General features: G+C 38.0%; 1 long non-coding RNA gene across 6 annotated transcripts in view; it reads right to left on the reverse strand.

Annotated features, from left to right (window-relative positions):
• LOC106015617 (uncharacterized) overlaps window positions 1–13644 on the reverse strand; it is a 91155-nt gene that overhangs the window by 24675 nt on the left and 52836 nt on the right. For all 6 annotated transcript variants that reach the window (XR_011806385.1, XR_003501499.3, XR_005268626.2 and 3 more), the window contains one exon: window positions 8445–8570. This is a non-coding gene — a long non-coding RNA (uncharacterized lncRNA). The remainder of the gene's footprint in view (window positions 1–8444; window positions 8571–13644) is intronic.

Raw genomic sequence — 13644 nt, forward strand, 5'->3', positions numbered from 1 at the left:
ACTAAAATCTGGCTCTCCACAGAAGGAAACTAGTTTATTCAGAGAAATTTGTTCTGTCTTGTAATCTGTTACATGGCTTTTCCTCACTCCTTTCTCTTTGTTACTCAGAAGGCAAGACCTAATGTACAAAGAAGTCAACTGCCTTTCAGCATTACTGGACTATGTGCTCACTTACTTGTTGTGATAGATGTTGACAGAGTTCACACTGCTTTGCAGAGCGTGCCCCAAATATCTCACACACTAATGAAACTGTTCTACACAAAGATACTCCCTCTGCTATTTCCCTTGGTGTGACCATCTATCTCCATTATCCAGCTTGGTGTGAGCAGACCTAGCTCTGTTTTCAGTACCTTGATGCTTGTCTTTTATTGAACAACTTCCCAGAGTTCTCTGAGTAGAAACAGCAAATGAAACTTTTTCTGAGGTACATTACAAACTAACAAGTACAGGATTTATTTTCTGTTTTCTGAGCACTGCAGAACTTTTGGCATCAGCAATAAAGAAGTTAAGTAATAACAGTAAATGACAATAATAAAAAATGTTGGCAAGTTAGTTGCCCTTTATTTTTTGCCTCAATATTAGGGAGTATTGGAAATCTCACAAGAAAGCCTGCCATGAAATTCGTTCTTGTTTTGCAATCACAAGTGGTTCAGATAAGCTTTGAGCAATCATCCAACATGTGTCTTACTTAGCTAGGTTAAACCACTGATGATGTTGAGGTTTATCCCTTGAGCAGGGTCATGAATACTGGGAAGGGGTTCATCTAGTGCTTAGTCTGCATGCTCAGTCTGCATGCCGCTCTCAGCAAAGGGCTTATTGGAGTACCCAAGTGCTTACTGTTTCTCAGAAGTGTTTTGTAATATTCTGAGAACATTTTCAGTTTGGTGTTTAAGCCCATATTAAGTTTTGTTATTGTTTACATATAGTATATATATATATATAGTATGCATATACATACATGCCTTCTTTTTGGAACTTCAGCCATTCTTTGTGCCAGCTAATCGTTCTGTTGATAGCTCAAAACATCTGAAATCTATGAGTCAATCTTGTATATTAGACAAATTATAGTGCATTAATTCAAGGCGTGTGTCAGGACACCTTTCTTCTATCAAGGAGACTGAAAGAAACTTTTTTTGGACATCATTTCCATCTTTACCTTCTCGTTACCTACTGTAGTACTGAACTACACTAAGTTCATCAGTTGTCTGTTTGTGAGAAATTTGTCCAGGTGGCAAAGGCAGGAAGAAATACATCTACTTCTGCTTAATGGCAGAACTACACAGAGGAAGTCAATCACCACAGAATCACATAAATAACCTTTGTATCTTCCTTTGATTATACACAATGGACAGTTCTGGGATTCAGAGGTAGATTTCTGAAATCCTAAACCAGAGTAATCTGATTGCACAGGTTTTATGAGAGATGAGAGTTTTTATTTTCAACAAATATATGGAAATATATATGACCTTGTAGCATTTTGAAGTATCCTGTGAGGCAGTGACAAATAATGTCCCTTCACAATAGGAAAAAAGTCACAACCTAAGAACCAAAGAGTGGAAGGCCAGAATTCTTGACCGTGTAGCTATACCTCACACCACACGCAGACCATAGATCTTGCTTCAAATGGTGGTTTAGACCTTGCACTTCTAAGTTTAAATTTCCCATTCAGAGTCACAGAATCAAGTACTGGCTTTGAATCTACCAGAGCTCATAAGTGTTCAATGCAGAATGTGTCTTTATTGAGTCATTTTAGTCTGAAAAGCCATTTTGTCATATCTTGTTTTAAACTTGGAGAAGCCAGAGTGGAATGTAGATTAGCACTCCCTTGATATTAATTAGGTCAGTGTCAAACAGTTATTTCTGTTTTCCTATTAGACTTTTATTATCCTGTCCTCTATTTCAGTGTCTCAATTTTTTCCCCACTTGTTGAATTGGCTGTGAAATCCTGGCTCCACTGAAGTGATCAGGAGTTGTGCCATTGCTTCCATTGCCAAGATGTTATCCATTGAGTGTCAGAACACGGATACTGTTCTTACTTATCTTCACAGTGATCCAGTCTCCTCATTTGATTCGAGTTCTTCATCACAAGTGTAGCATATAAAAGTATTGGATTCCTGGTTTCCTTCTACAAAATATGAAATACTATTTCTAGTTTCAGAAATATGATATCAATTTTATTGACTGCATTGAAATGAGTAAGCTGAAATTTTGAATGGATAATAATGCAGTTGAGATGAAGGGAAGCCTGACCGAGAGACCAGAAAAGGAAACTGCAGAGCTTTATTGTATTAAGTAGCTCACTAGAAAAGAGTAAGGAAAACATCCAAATGTTGCTTTAGCCTTTCTTCATGAGGACAATTTGCAGAAACAAAACTTTTTTTTTTTTTTTTTTTGATTGTGTATACTTTGAAACAGAAGCACATTTTCCCTGTTGATTACACACACGAATTCCTGTTGAAAATTTACTCAAGCATTCATCTGCATGTTATAAAAGGGTCTTTGAGATAAGTTTTTGGTCAGAACCCTTAAGGATGGGTTGTCAGTAATGTCCTGATCATTTTCTGTGGGAATGGAAGCATGTTTATTGAAACTGGAAAATTAAAATGATACTGGATAACACTGAAATGATGTTGGATGACACTGAGATACCCTTGGAGCACAGTGGTTGGTATCCTCCTTTATGCCCCCTGCTTTTCAAGCTCTCGGTGTGTTCTTAGTTCTTACTTCTGTAGTTAACTGAAGACAATGCAAATAAGTATGTGTCTTGCTCATGGATTAACCATTTGTCAGCAAAGATCAAAGAGGCTCTCTTATCAAATGCACTGCATGATATGGGGGGTTTGCTCTCCTCTGTAGCACTGGGGCTTGGATCTAGATGAAGGGAGAATATTGGATCAGAGCTTTGTTAAACTATTCCTATGTGCCTGGGAAATGTATTCATCAGAGTGGCTTAAGACTCTGCACTGGTTCTGAATAAGGATGAAATCTTGTAGCAGGTTGGGACCTTGCTGGTGTTTGTAATGTACACATGGTTACCCATAAGGTTTATCCAAGTATATTTTAGCTCATCAGTTCTTTCCATTTCAAAGGCCTTAGAAGTTAGTAGTAACCTGGTCTTTAACCACAGTACATGGCTGAAGTTTCTCAGAAGACTGAATGATGACCTAAAATTACAATGGATTTGTTTCATGAAATCTGCATGAGTCTTGATACATTTGGGTATGAAAGAGAATATCATAATCAATCTAGTGACCTCCATTAACCTTCATTTCTAAAACATGCATGAGACAAGCTTTCACACTTCCCTCTCATTCCTTTCACCAATTTTTCTGAAACAACTACCACCATACTTTAAAAACATAACCTCTGCCTCATATTCTGAAAGTCTGTTTAACACGTGAAACTGTGTTTCATTTTGAAGGGATTGAATAATGCCAGGTATAATTTGAAAGATTCATAACTCCAGGCTGATTACAAAAGGGCACTCTCCAGTCTTTTTAATCTTTTTCTCCTAATGTGTCTAATTAATTTAAAAGATGAATTCCTCCTTTTACATGGCCCCAGTTATTTAAGAAAATTGTTGCTTCTACAAACTATATTTCATTTATTCTCCCATCTCCCCATTCCCCCACTGCCCATTAGGTCTTATTGGACTCCCAGTGCAAGAAGGAAAGAAAAACAATTATTTAAAAGAAAGAAAGACAGTGAAAAATAATTCAAGTCTGGTAATCCAATAACACCTCCTTTCTTACAATACCTATTAAAATCTAGCGCAGGATATCAGGATTATAATTTTTAATCACAGCACACTTGGGCTGCAGATGGCATGCAGATTGTTGTTTTGCTTAATCCAAGGAGAATTATGGAAAACATAAAAAGAAACAAATTGGGGACAAGCAGGAATTTTCTTGTAGAAAGAAATCACTTCTTCAGAGCATGTCTTAAAAAAACTAGCATTAAATGTGTGACTAGTGCTATCTTTCTTGATGACTTCTTAACATTGAAAAACTGACTATACTGTCTACTTCAAACATGTCATTGTATGTATTTATGCTTGATGCACATAGCCAAAACTTCAAACTTTTATCAGACCATCCTGGCCACAGGATTAGACTTGACTGCCAAAGCAATAAATAAATAAATAAATAAAGTGACCAGGAAGTATTATTTATATTCTCACTAACCGGAATATAAGTTTAGAGTCTCACAAACTATGTTTTTGACATCTGTCTTACCAGAAAGAACATCTGCCCAGTGCAGATTAGCTATGAGTTTATTTCTTTATCCTATGTCTGGATGTCCTATCCTATCCATACTGTTCTACCTTGTGACACAGAGAAACAGTCTTGATCAGAATTTGAACTCTAATTTTAAGGCTTGCAATGGTTGTTGTGCAGCCAAGATTACTTCTCTGTATACTGCATGCCTTTGCAATAGCACTATCAAAAGAAATATCAATTCTAAGCCAGCTATACAGCATTGGCTACACTATGTGTTTAATGCAACAGTGGCTGTAGTGTTATAATTGGGTTTGTATCTTGCTTTTTACTGCTATACTGATTCTGATTGTTCATAGCTATAAGAAATTGATTTTAAGAAGAACATTTCTATGCTTTTTCTCTAGAGTGTTGTTAGAGAGGTTTCAGGTCAGCTACCCTGGAAGGGAAACCATAAACTTTGCTCAAGCGCTCAAAATGAAATGTTTGTGTTAACTCAGCTGATAAACAGCTGAAGTGAGAGTCTTTAAACCAGTCTTCCTTTTGAGTGTGTTTGGAAGGAAGAATAACAACACACACTTGAAGAAATGGAGCTCAGGAGACTGAAAATCATGTACATTTAGTGCTGATGATCCCATTTGGATCACTGGGCAGTCGTTACACTAACTGGATATCATCCCTGCCAGTTCAAGGCCTCTTCAAGAGGTGGGCAGATTGCTACTAAAAACAGACACTAAAGCCTGAACACTTTGTATGAAATCCTCCACAGGCAGAGGTGATTGGAAGAGCATTTTGGAAAGCATTCAGCTTCCTCCGTGTATTAGCACAAATTTCTCTGCAGTAAGAAAGACGAGGATGTGAGGCGAGCAGATGCCTGAGCATGAGGCAGAGTTATCACCTCAGACCCTGCTTAGGGATCTCCCCCTCTGCTGGTGAATATATAGTCATAGAAAGCAGGGTGCTCCCATCTTTGTATTGCTATGAGATCTGTGCCAGGGCTGACGCATCTCTGCTGGCACATGCAGAAACACAATGGGTGGCTTTCCAACTGTATTGCTCTGATTTCATAGTCGGAGCCTCCTCCTGCCTCCCACAGAGCTGGATGCATGCAGCCACACTAGAAAGCTGTCAACAGCTGCTAGGGAGAGCCTGTGCCCTCACCTCCTTCCCTTTGAGGATCCCCCAGAAAAACAGCAAGATCTGGCCCTGGATAGCACCAGCTGTCTTGTCTTCTGGATTGAACTGGAGAGTAGAAAATGAGAAGTTGAGTAAATTGTGAGCATATAAGTAGCAGTACCTCCTTTCTGTGGTAGGGATCTCAAAGGTAAGCTTGTATAATGCCACCCAATGCAACAGTACTGTTATTATATACTGATGAAGTACTGACCAAAGGGAAAAAGTATATGTTGCTACTCAATCTTTATAGGAAGACTCATACATTTAAAGCAACTAGGTGACAGCTGTTGAGATGGAATTGGGAAAATGTACCCTAGTTTGAATTTGTAACCTCTGCAACTATGTAGAAGTCCTGCAACTATGTAGTAGTCCTGCCAGCTTCCTCTTTTCCCAAATAATAGTCCAAATGTCTACACACATTCCTCATTATTTAATACTATTCAGCAGAGGTGATCACTATCTGCTAGTGAAAAGAAGAAATCCCAGTTCTTCAGTCACTTTTGCAGGGGATTTGAAATCTTTGGGAGGTCTTCAGAGCTTTCCCGTTCAGACGCTTTCACACAGATAGGAGCAAGAGCAAGTTAATTCCTCTGAGCTCTGGCAGTCAGATATTAAAAAGAAAGTTAACGAGCACCTGGCTGCAGCTGTACCAGAGCTTTCTAAAGACAAAACTCAGCCAACCCTATCTGAAATCAGACACTGCTCCAGCAAAAGCTGTCCTACCAGTGCTGTTGGCATGAAATAAACATTGCTGTGTTTAATGTCAATGAAATGTTGAAGAATGTCACACATTTTACTGCTGAAAATCTTGCATTTCTGGAGGCTCCATAAAATCATAAGGATTAAGGAGAATGCCTTACATTTCACAAAGCTCTGCTCTGGTTGAACTTCTAGATGGCTAAGTGGGATTTGTTTTACTAACTTCCTTTTTATGTAGGAGAGGCTACAAATCATGGTGTGTTTCACCTGATGCAGAGCTGTATTGATGGATAGTTACACAAACATTATTGAAATGAGAATCCTTTAGCATAAGAGGTAGTGGGTTTAGTATTCACAGGGCTTCTCTGTCCCTCTGCTTCTTGAAGATGAAATGCTACTGGGGAAAAGTGAGGAAGATGGATATTCAAGAGAGTACGGACAATTTTTTTTCTGCTGCTTCGCTCATCTGAAAGATTGTGTTTCCCACTGTCTGTGAATTAAGTCACCTCTTATTGCCATAGGTCTTAAGGTTGCTCCTTACCTTACAGCAAAGACAGGATATGGTGTCAAACAGCTAAGGAGTCCATCTGCATGAACATGGACAGTCTGCTCTAAGTTCTTATCATGCAAAAATCTGTCATTAAGTCCATTTATACTGTGAATACTTTTGATCCCCTATGATCGATGAATAGCAAACCCTGCTTCAGTGTGGGAACACTGCCACACTTGCAATGGAGTCCACACTGAGTTTGGGAAAGAACTATGAACTACTGGTATGATGGCAGGTGGCTTTCATAAAACTGTGTCCACAGAAGCATTGTACAAGCAAAGCCCTGAAAAGAGTAAAAGGGGATTTTGAGCTGACCTTAGTAATTTTTTTTAGAACATGCATTTGGAAAGGATGACTTCTTTAATGTTTCATTAACTGATTATTACAACAAATAATCACAACACATTTGAAGATCTGATATAACAATTCAATCTAAAATTGTTGTAGCAGCCCTGTAATAAGGGTGTAGACTTAAAACAGCAACGAAGCAGTAGTTGGATGCTATATGTACTGCTTAATTGCATTAAACATCCTTATTTCTCAGCTTCTCCTTAAATATCTCGACTTCTCTTTCTGTTTCCTGCCTGTATTATACTGTCTTCCAGAGCACAGTTTAAAATTTAATGCATTAATAAATGCCATCAATAAAAATATCTTGATAATTCACATTAGGTGCCATGAATAATTATAAAATCAATCATCAAAATGATCTTCCCTAAAATTATGCGTTTTTCCTTTTCATTGCATCATTAATTTGAGGCCTAATCCTGTATACTTTGGCCTTCCAATGCTCCTACTGATGTCAAGCAGAGCCTCATTAAATTCAGATGTTCTGCCCTGCTGGTTTGAATTCCAGCTTCAGAGCCTAATTTTTCAGTTTCTCCAACTTCCTCCCCATTTCTTAAGAAGGTCTGAGGAAACCTAATTTACCTCAGTTAACAGAAAAATCATGCAGATTTTTTACCTGCAGAAAACTTACCACTGTCAGCTAGAGTTGCCAATTCTAGAAAATATACCTTTTTGAACAATTCTGGGACAACAGGAAGCAGATATGTCTTTTTTTCACTAGTACCTCCTTCTGCTGTTAGTAAAAGTACATTGTGAAATCATGGCCTTCTGTGCAGAAGCATATTCTTTGAAATGGCTGAATATTTTTCACCCCCTTCCTTGGTACATTGCTGCAAACACACATCTTTGTTTGAGAATCTTCACATTCAGCAAGGATCAACACAGCAGGCATCACATGGAAATTTTGAATTCCCAATGGCCTGCCCATTTAAAATGACTAACTTTTGGCCTCTGCCCCAGGAGGGGAGGGAGGGGAATACATGAAGAAAATCTTTCATTTTATGCAGTACGCTTTCTCTCCCTGATAGAGTAGAAAGTTGGTACTATCCCAGGTTTCTCCTGGCAGTACCAGGAAATAGAACTATGGGCCCCTTTGACCATTGGATTAAAGGACCTTCCACAGTTCCTGCTGACTGATTGCCTATTTTCCCTGCCCTTAATTTGTTTTCTGTGTTTTCAAATTGTCCATTGCTTTAAAGCTGAAGGAAGAGGCACCACAAAGTCAAAGAGTTGCCACAACAGCTCATTATTTAGCTTGATGGATGTTTCATTTATTTTTTTCCAACAAGAACTTCATAAGGGTTCTTCTTAATTATTGCATAGATGGATTGGAGGGCTCTAATCCTTCACCATAATTTAATGCTCACATGCTGCTCTCACCCATCCTGCCTCTGGAGCACTGTTAGCAGTGTTACCCTTCCTTACAAATAACCCATGTAATATTTTTGATTTACCACTCTCCAGGGAAACACCAGCAGATTTTTGGGCTTGCTTTATATTCCAGCTGCCTTCATCCGACTCAAGGGCTCCACTGAAGTCTTCCAACATGAGCATCCAAGCCAGAAAACCAGAAGAGTCTCCTGAAGTGATACAGAAAAAAGCATGCAATTTCCTGCATTGTTATACTGAATACCATTATGACTTTATGTGGCATGTACATTAATGTAGGAATTCTCACACCTACTGATAATAATTACTCTGAGCAACAGCAGCACATTAAAATATAAGCCTATACAAAAGAAGCTATGTTGCTTTTTATCCAGGAAAAAAAAAAAAAAAGAATCCAATAAAATATCCATTCTTTATTTGTTTATGGGTGGGACTCATAAATAATGGGAGTTTTGTCATTGATTTAAGAGAGAAGTATTTCTCCCCATTAAAGAAAGATATCATTTTTCAGGTTTTGATATATGATGGTTGGTATATTCCAGCAAGAATGATTGGCACAATATTTCTTCAGTGGTTTTCTAGCTATGATTTCAGTGATTGAGCTGAGTTTGAATCTCCATTTCTGGCATACATGCTAGTTTTTTGGACCTTTCAGGGTGGTTCTGCATGTCTATATCTCAAGAAAAAGATTCTTTGTAGCAAAACTGATATCTTCCAGGATTTAATAAATATATATTTTTATGTTGATATCATCATAAACATAGTTTCCAGTCACCATTGTTCTGTGTCATAAAAGTATTAGTTCTTCAATACTGAGGCTGATTTTATGAATTTACTACACCACATTAAGTGTCTCACACTTGCTTGCTCAGCCTGATGTGTAGCTGGCCAGATTCATTGCTTATACCTGCCTCTCCATCTGCCTGGACATTTATGAATGTTAATCATGACAGTCCTGTGCTCAGTATGTTCTGTGAGAGAATGGAGAAATTCACCTGGCAGAGCTGTTAGTCACATTCACGCATATATTCTATAAAATATTTCATAATAAAATATAATTTCATATATTTTTAGTACTTTCTTTTATTAAATATCTACCTTTTTTTTTTTTTTTTCCCATACCTTAAAAAGTTTCTCTACAAAATCCAAGGTCTCTTCACATACATATTATCAACACAATATATTATCTAGAAGTTATGTTTTATGTTTGATCTTTTTACAACTGAAATCCATTTCCTGTCACATTCAAAGAGGGAAAACCCTTTGCCACAAATTTTTATTTCTTTTTTTTTTAATCATTAATTTTAAATCATTCTGCCTTTAAGACAATCCAGTGTTTCCCATCCATATTATTGTCTGCATTCTCCTACTAATGCTCAATCATAAAAGAGCTTCAAAGAGTCACCAGGCAACTTCCCTGCTGTGCTAGTAGAAATTCTTCTGTGAAGACAATGTCAAGCTGATGATTTTATCACTACAACTCAGTTCCCTCTATTTTGAGGCAAACTAATAGGACTGAAGGACTGATAAAACCCCAAATTATCGTATGGCAGATAGGCTTCCATGCTGTGGAATATTCTGTGCCTTCACCCTGTGTATATCAAAAATAAGAATCTACTCTTGATTTCTTGTGCCTAATGCTTTGCATAGATGAATACAAACACAAATCCATGTGTCCCGATGGGATGCATCCATGTGTGCTAAGGGAGCTGGCAGATGTAATCACCGAACCGCTCTCTATCATCTTTGAAAGGTCCTGGAGAACGGATGAGGTGCCTGAAGACTGGAGGATAGTCAATGTCACTCTGGTCTTCAAGAAGGGCAGGAAGGAGGATCTGGGAAACTACAGGCCAGTCTCACCTCTGTCCCTGGAAAGGTATTGGAGCAGCTTGTTCTGGATGCCATCTCCAAGCAATTGGAAGAGAAGAAGGTTATGAGGAGTAGTCAGTATGGATTCACCTCAAGGGAAACAGAGGCTTGTAGTTTCTATTGCAGTGTAACAAGCTTTGGGATAGTACATAGCATTGACCTCAACTAGTCCTGTCATGAGAATGGTTTCTGAGCCTTGCCTGTGCTAGCATTTTGCATGAATGTTTCACTAACATTTTATTAGCTGCTGCATTATTAAAAAAAAAAAAAAAAAAAAAAAAAAGATGGTGAATGGAGGTAATAAAATGAATAAATAAATAGAAATCTGTAAAAACCCAGATTTCTGCCATTGCGAACTCCCTGTACTGCTATGTGTGGCTACTTTTCTCTTCAACATGTTCAGTCTTTTCTTCTTTTAATATTACTTGTCTTTCCTCCCTGTGTTCTTTGGTCTAGAATGCATACAACTGAAAAAATTAGTCTGCATCCTACACATTCATACATAGACAATCCTATACATTGTCTTTATAACACCTACTTCCTCTGATTTGAAGAGACTTTTCTTGGTGGGAAAAATAGCATGATAGATAAATTATATTCATATTTAACTCATGGAAGCTTCATGTGTTGTGGCTACAAACTTCATAAAACAGAGAAAATAGAAACCTAAGCCATTAGTTGTTCTAATCACAGCATCACAGAATTTCTAGGTTGGTGTGGTGGTTTTACCGTGCTGGGCAGCTAAACCCCACAACTGCTCTCTCACTCCCCCTCCTTTAGATGAGGAGGGGGAGAAGTAAAGCAAAGAACAACTCACGGGCTAAGGATAAGGATAAGGATAATTTAATTAAAGGGAAATAATAATAACAATTAAATAAAGACTACCATGAACTAAACAATTTAACTAAGGGGAAATAAAAAGGGAAAGGGGAAAAGGGAGGGGAAAAGGAAAAAATAAAACAAGGGAGGAAAACAAACAAACAAAACAAATGAAGGCTATATGGAAGTGCAGAGGAAAGAAATTACTCTCTCCTTCCCACAAATGAGCGATGACTGACCACGTCCTTGAAGCAGAGCCTCAACGCACGTAGCCGGTGTTCGGGAGGAGGACTGACGTTTTCCCAACGAGAGCCCACCCCTCCCCTCTTCTTCCTGTTTCCACCTTTTATTGCTGAGTGTGACATCACATGGTATGGAATATCCCTTTGATTGGTTTAGGTCAGCTGCCCTAGTGATGTTTCTCTCCTCACTTTTTGCCCACCCCCTAGGAGGGTTAGAGAAAGGCCCAATGCTGTGCCAGTGCTGCTCAGCAATAGACACAACACTGGTGTGATAACACTGCTGTTCCAGCTACAAGTACAGAGTACGGCACTGTATGGGCTGCTGCAGGGAAAGTTAACATCCCAGCCAGACCCAGTACAGTTGGAAGAGACCTCAAGATCATCGAGTCCAACCAGTAGTTCTAGTAGAAGTATTTATTTTCTCTAGCACATAGAGACACCTTTAGTTCAAAAGTTATTTAGGAATGATTCTTGAACCTTAAATTCATGTGATAATGGATTTTAGCAGATTCTATTCTCTTGTAATCCACGTAAATTTTATAGCACAGGAGATACAGTACCCAGCTGTGCCCTTCTGAATTTTCAGGTAGGTGCTTAACCCTAGGAAAAATCCTATCCTGCTCTTTTTCATACTTTACCAATTTTTTCTCTCATTCTTTATGGACTATTTTCCAAAACAATGAAACAAAAAATGTATAAACAATAAGCTCTCCCTGTGTTATAACCCACCACACCCAGCTCCTCTTTTTGCAAAACAAGAGCTTGAAGTGACTGTTCCGTTCTTTATTAACATGAAACAAAACCACCAAATGAATATTTAAATGCATTGCAGCTAATTTCATTGGCAAACTCCAAATTCTGAACATATTTTTACCAAGCTTTCCTCCTGAGATGATGGCCTGAACTCGTTTTCTTTCCCTCCTTCCCCTTACTCCCCATGTTACCACCCCTGGAGAGACTGAATGCCACTGATTGTGCAAATTCACGCCCATCAGCACTTGTCATCTCTGATGGAATTTACCCTTTGACATTCAGTTTCCCCTTCCCACTTGGAGGCAGAAGTTTCATCTTTGCAAAGCACATAAGTTGTTTCCTTGGAAAAAGCAAGAAACATGTTCTCTTGCAGGGAAAAGACGGCTTACTTCACCATGGAGACCTTAGGGAGAAATATTCCTGTTTATTTCATCTGCATTTAAATTTATGTACTTTTATTATAAGGATTTTTTCTTTTTAATTTTTCTAATAAGCTGAACAGGCAAAGTCAGTTTATAGTCCAGCATCCCATGTCTCATAATCCAACCTATAAAGTCTTAAATAGTAATCTCTTCTTTAATCCCAAGCTACCACACCTCATCTTAAAAAAAAAAAAAAATCATTCTATCTTTATTGCCTGTTGTGAAAAATATTGTGAAGATATTACCACACAACAGTAGTCTCTGTTCTGCCTTTAATAACAGCTAGTCGTGTTATTATATATTTTTATACATAATGCATATATATATTTTTTTTATGTAGTAAGAGAAAAAATAGAAAGTTTCAAGGATTTTTCATTCTTGTTTTATCCAAAATTATCAACTCTCAGGTAGGGTCAAGCCTGTCCTCCTTACACCTGTTAAACCTCATTGAAAATGGTAGGGTTGAGCTAATGTAGCTGATTTGGCTGAGACTTTGGCTCACACCCTATCTCCTGTTAACTCACAGCTCTGTCTCCAACAGGTAGAACAAGATGAGATCTGCTGACTGCAGTGCTGCATTTATAGACTTAGTACTTCTCTGCTGTTGACTGCTTTGCCTGACAAGGAGCATATATCTCAAGATACCAAAATTACCAGAAATCTTCTTCCTACTCATAAATGTGATTGTTTAGTGATATTGTCTACTAATGGATCTGGGTAAATGAATTTTGGACCTCGTTTGCAATTTTTATTTTACTCAGCAGACAGTAGCATACAATTATACTATAAATCTCTGTTAACAGGTTAGCTTTGCTGCACTTCATTTTCTGTACTGGATGAATTTATTTTGCCTAATAATTGATAGTTTCTTTATAGGTATAGTTATTCTTTGGAGTAAACATTTCAAGGATAGCTTTGGGTCAAGTTGTTAATATTACATTTTTAACCATGAATATGTAACAGGATTTCTTTTAGTGTGTATTCATAGCTGGGCTCTTCCAAAACTGTCACACAATCCGGACAAAATTTTGTTTCAGATTCTGATGCTTTTTGTGTGAGGATCAATTATCTCCACCAGGTCCAGGCAAAAAATACTAACATTTCAGCATTTCTTTGTCAAAGTAGGGCCAGCTTTGGGTTGCTTCATTATCCTTCATACC

Source organism: Anas platyrhynchos, chromosome 1 (genome assembly GCF_047663525.1).
Source record: "Anas platyrhynchos isolate ZD024472 breed Pekin duck chromosome 1, IASCAAS_PekinDuck_T2T, whole genome shotgun sequence".
Lineage (NCBI taxonomy): Eukaryota > Metazoa > Chordata > Aves > Anseriformes > Anatidae > Anas > Anas platyrhynchos.